A 6,000-nucleotide genomic window follows, 5' to 3' on the forward strand; every position below is an offset into this window, starting at 1 on the left:
GGTGTTTATGGCATGCGCAACGCTCTGCACGCGGCACCCCAGCGCGGTGTGTACTGAGGGAGAGAGGGGGAAAGAGAAGGGAGGGAGAGGGGCTGGAGGGAGTGAAAAAGAAAGATAGAAAGGAGAGAGGGAGGGACAGAGAGAAGGAAGTGGGAGAGGCAGAGGGAGGGAGGGAGCGCGGGAGGGAGGGCTTTCTGGGCACAGAGGAGCGGAGGGTGAGTTTTAGACTGGTACAGCTGAACAGATGGGGAGGGCACGTTGGCACAGGGCTCGGTAGAGACAGTGCACGTCATTTGTCATTTCTGACCCTTCCCCACCTGGCTGCCTCGTTCACACACCTGGGGCGCAGAGAGGAGGCTGGGGGACACACCAGCGCCAAGGCGGGAACAGCTGGGCTCCAAGCACAGCAGGGCCAGGGACCGGGCATCTGGGCGGTGCCTGCGGCAGAGACAGCACCATGCATAAATTCCTGCTGCTGCCAATGGCATTCCCGTGGGCGGGTGATGGCCTCGGTCTCCCAAGCCTTGGCATCAGCCAGAGCCCTTGATTTCTGGGACTCTGACAAGAGACAGACCCCACATCTCTCTCCCCTACACACGTGCGGGCAGCCCCAGAGGTGTGCTGAGAAGCCTCCTATCAGCCCACAGAGAGACAATTATTAAAATTTCAGGAATTTATGTGAGCCATTGTTAAAAATTAAACCATACAAGCAAGCCTACAATGAAATAAGCAATATTAAAAACAAAGGTAGGGCCGGGCGCGCCGGCTCAGGCCTGTAATCCTAGCACTCTGGGAGGCCGAGGCAGGCGGATTGCTCTAGGTCAAGAGTTTGAAACCAGCCTGAGCAAGAGCGAGACCCCGTCTCTACTATAAATAGAAAGAAATTAATTGGCCAACTAATATATATAGAGAAAAAATTAGCCGGGCATGGTGGTGCATGCCTGTAGTCCCAGCTACTCAGGAGGCTGAGGCAGGAGGATCACTTGAGCCCAGGAGTTTGAGGTTGCTGTGAGCGAGGCTGACGCCACGGCACTCACTCTAGCCTGGGCAACAAGGTGAGACTCTGTCTCAAAAAAAAAAAAAAACCAAAAAAACAAAGGTAATAGGGTCTTTAAAAATTCATCACTTCCCAATTATTTTGCTACACTTTGAGGAACAAATTTAGTTCTAACATATATCCTGGTTGTTTTACTTTTGTCTTACTCACTAACATAAACAAAATACCAACCGCATTCACGGCAGAACTACACTCATTCATCAGCAACGCGAGCAACTGCTTGGCTGAATTCAAGAGTAAGCAAGCATTTATTTGTAATCTAATGTCATGACAGTATTGTTCATGATAGAATTATAAAATAAGGGCTGGGCACGGTGGTTCACACCTATAATCCTAGCACTCTGGGAGGCCAAGGCAGGAGGATTGTTTGAGCATAGCAGTTCGAGACCAGCCTAAGCAAGAGCAAGACCTCATCTCTACTAAAAATAGAAAAATTAGCCAGGTGTCATGGAGTGCACCTGTAGTTCCAGCTAATTTGGGAGGCTGAAGCAGGAGGATTGCTTGGAGTTCAAGAGTTTAAGGTTACTATGAGCTATCATGATGCCACTGCATTCTAGCCTGGGCAACAGAATGAGACTCTGTCTCCAAAAAATATATATATATATAAAACATTATTTTATATATGTATATATAATGGTACTGGATTTTATAAGAAATTGCAAGTGCCCTGAAGTTATAATTGTATGGCATTTACAATAAAGACAATTGTATATTATATTATTATTTGTAAACAGTGTGCTACATATCATGTATAATCAATAGAAATTACTGTAAACTGACGTGTTTGTATACAGACATACATTTTGTTTTCCTGGTGAGCCAGTTGTTAAACATTTACCAGCACACCGCAGTGCAGAAAGCACATGTGTTTTGGATTCTGCAAGGGCTGTGTTCAGATCCCAGCAGTTACTACTTACATGTGATCTCAGACAAGTCACTTCCCTCTTTGAACCTCAATTTTCTCTTCTTTAACATGGGAGTTGTACCAAGTACCTGAGGGGTATCGTTTGCTCATGAATACGAAGTGGGCATATCTATCAAGGCCGCCATCAACACCATGGCTATCTGAGCCTGCTGGAGACCGGCCTACTTTCTCTGTCCTGGGAGACCCAGACCACTGTGACGTGGCATTTCTGGTCCACCCTGTCCTCTCCCGTCCTCAGAGTCTTCCTTCCTCCTTGCAATCTCTTTGGCAATCAAGAGATTGGGGGATGATTCGGCTGCACGCTCTACTCTGAAGTCCTTGGACCTGGGGTGGGAGAGGGGAAACACCCTCCTAGTGGCCCATTCTGGGCCCAGGCCCCTTAGCAGAGGCCTCAGCCACAGGCCTTAGAAGAGGACCGACCTCATGAGCTTCTCCAGGGCAAAGGCCAAGGCTGGTTTAACACACACTCTCTCGTGCTCTGTGCTGACCGCGGTAATTTCCTAGGGCTGCTCTAACTCATCACCACAAACTGGGTAGCTTAAAACCACAGAAATGAGGCCGGGCGCTGTGGCTCACGCCTGTAATCCTAGCTCTTGGGAGGCCGAGGCGGGCGGATTGCTCAAGGTCAGGAGTTCAAAACCAGCCTGAGCAAGAGCGAGACCCCGTCTCTACTATAAATAGAAAGAAATTAATTGGCCAACTGATATATATACATAAAAAAATTAGCCGGGCATGGTGGCACATGCCTGTAGTCCCAGCTACTCGGGAGGCTGAGGCAGGAGGATCCCTTGAGCCCAGGAGTTTGAGGTTGCTGTGAGCTAGGCTGACGCCACGGCACTCACTCTAGCTTGGACAACAAAGCGAGACTCTGTCTCAAAAAAAAAAAAAAAAAAAACCACAGAAATGTATTCGCTTACAGTTCTGGAGACCAGAAGTCTGAAATCAAAGTGTCAGTAGGGCTGTTTCTTCCTGGAGGCTCTGCGGGGGAGTCCCTTCCCTGTCTCTCTCAGCTCCCCTCTCGGCTGCTGGGATCCCTGGCGTGCCTTGGTGCTATGCGCTGAGCCCTGTGCCCCTCCCAACTGCCCGCTCCGATGTTGAAGTCCTAACCCCTAGTACCTCAGAATGTGTCCTTATCTGGATATTGAATCGTTGCAAATATATATATTTTTTGAGACAATGTCTCACTCTGTCACCCAGGCTAGAGTGCAGTGGCATCATCACAGCTCACAGCAACCTCAAATCCTGGGCTCAAGTGATCCTCCTGCCTCAGCCTCCGAGTAGCTGGGACTACAGGTGTGTGCCACCATACGCCTGTACTTTCACCTATTATGTGGGACTATACATTTTTCCATTTTTGTAGAGATGGGGTCTCACTATGTTGCCCAGGCTGGTCTCGAACTCCTGGCCTCAAGCGATCCTCTCTCCTCAGCTTCCCTAACTGCTAGGAATGCAGATGTGAGCCACCACACCTGGCTGCAGACATGATTATTTAAGTTAAGATGAGGTCATACTGGAGTAGGGTGGACGATAATCCAACATGACTAATGTCCTCACGAAAAGGGGAAGTTTGGAACAGACACGCACGCAGGAAGAGCATTATATGATTGATGCAGAGAGGGCGGTGACGCTCCTACAAGCCAGGGCGCAGGAGGGCTGTCAGCAAACCACCGTGAGCCAGGCGAGGGCAGGGACTGGACTCTCCCTCACAGCCCTCAAAGGAACCAATCCTGCTGAAACACCTTGATCTTGGACTTCCAGGCTCCCAAACTGTGAGACGATAGATTTCTGTTGTTCAAGCCACCTGGTCCGTGGCAGTCGGCCCTCTGTGCTGGCAGGACTCAACCCATCACAGACAGAAAAGATTTGGAATAAAACATCAATGAAACTTAACACAATTTTAAAAACACAGTATAACAACTACTTACACAGCATTTATGTTGTCCTGGGTGTTATAAGTGACCTAGACATGCTTTAAAGTATACAGGAGGGCCGGGCGCGGTGGCTCACGCCTGCAATCCTAGCACTCTGGGAGGCCCAGGCAGGCGGATTGCTCTAGGTCAGGAGTTCAAAACCAGCCTGAGCAAGAGCGAGACCCCCATCTCTACTAAAAATACAAAGAAATTAATTGGCCAACTAAAATATATATAGAAAAAATTAGCCAGGCCTGGTGGCTCATGCCTGTAGTCCCAGCTACTCGGGAGGCCGAGGCAGGAGGATTGCTTGAGCCCAGGAGATTGAGGTTGCTGTGAGCTAGGCTGACGCCACGGCACTCACTCTAGCCTGGGCAACAGAGTGAGACTCTGTCTCAAAAAAAACAAAAAGAATAAATAAATAAATAAAGCATACAGGAGGGTGTGCACAGGTCATATGTAAACACCATGGCATTGCATATAAGTGTCCTGAGCATCTGTGGTTTTCGGTGGCCACAGAGGTCCTGGAACCCCCCCCCCCGGGGATCCCCCACAGACACCGAGGGGCGACTGTACTTGGTCACTGCTCTAGAAAACGAACCCCCTTGGCTTGTCCATGCACCCCTCCAGTCTCTACCTCCATCTTCACGTCCTTTCTTCTCTGTGTTTGGTGTGTAATCTCCCTCTAGGCTCCACTCTTATAAGGACACCTGGGATGGGATTTACGGCCCACCTTAAACCCAGGATCAGCTCAAGTTGAAATTCTTTATGGCATTTGCAAAAACACTTTTTCCAAATAAGGTCCCATTTACAGGTCCTGGGGATTGGGACTATCTTTCGGAGGGGGGGGCGCCTGTCCACCCACCCCGGGTGGGGACTCACACACATCCTCCTTCACTCCAGTACGGTGACAGAGGAGGGAAAGTGGAGCTCTGAGGGAACAAACCACTTCCCTAAACTCACAGGTGCTGGATTCCTGGTCTTTCTGACTTCCTGCTGTGTCACGCTCTGTCCCAGAGGAGGCCTCAGTAACGATGACTGACGAATGAGTGAATGAATGAGTGAATAAATGAGTCAAGCAACTCAGTAGCAGGCAAGCAAGCTACCCTGCACAGATGTTTTCTAGAAATAGCAAATTATGAACTAAATATTAATAGTCTGGGAGCCCATTTAAACATGGGTTCCATCCCTTGTGCTGTCATGCAGCTCTCTGCATGACATTGAGTATCTCAGGGCCTTGGTTTTTCTATCTGTAAAATGGGGATTATAATACTTTCCTCAAATATTTTTCGAGGATCTTAAGTGAGAGAAAGCACATGGGTCAATGCTAGGCACATTAGTAACATATTATTTCACTTTGGGGTGCATCTTTTCCTAGTGAGATGGTTCCCAAATTTTACAGCGGGTAACAATTACCTGGGGCATTTGCTTAAGTCACTTCCACAGATCTGAGCTCGCAAAATCAGAACACATGGGAGTGGGGCCCAGTGAGTTGCGTGTTTAGCAAATGCACACGGATGATTTAGGTGCTTTAGGGTCCACAGACCAGTTTGCAGAGCACTTAGTGTACAGTCACAGGAGCACGCGGCGGAGCCAGCTTCTTGTCTGTGCTCTCGGGCAGATTTCCTCATCTCTGTCATCTCCCAACATTTGAAGACTGGAAATCAAATCATCACAAGGACCAGAAGAAGATTGGCCAGGATGGTGTCGAGGTTGAAAAGTCGGATCTCATCTCAAGCTCCTTAACTTCACTACACCTGCAAAACCCCTGAAAACCCTTTTTCCCAAATAAGGTCACGTTTAGAAGTAGGATTAGGACTCAGACATAACTTTTGGGGCCACCAGTCAATCCCGACGTGCAAGGACTCTCATCAGCCTCTAGTGGGTCCTCTTGTGTAATATACGGCCAGAAAACCACAGCCACATTGTGTCCTCTTCCCTATCCGACGGCATCCACTGGGACGACAGCACTGTGGCTGGAGCTGCCGGCCTGGGAGTACCTGCAGCAGGAAGGGGCCCAGACTTCCAGGCTCTGACTGCACCGTCCCTGGCCACGGCCACGCCCCTTTGATGACGCGCCACCCGTGCCGCGCCCTCTCTGGCTGCCC

Source organism: Microcebus murinus, chromosome 32, assembly GCF_040939455.1.
Source record: "Microcebus murinus isolate Inina chromosome 32, M.murinus_Inina_mat1.0, whole genome shotgun sequence".
Lineage (NCBI taxonomy): Eukaryota > Metazoa > Chordata > Mammalia > Primates > Cheirogaleidae > Microcebus > Microcebus murinus.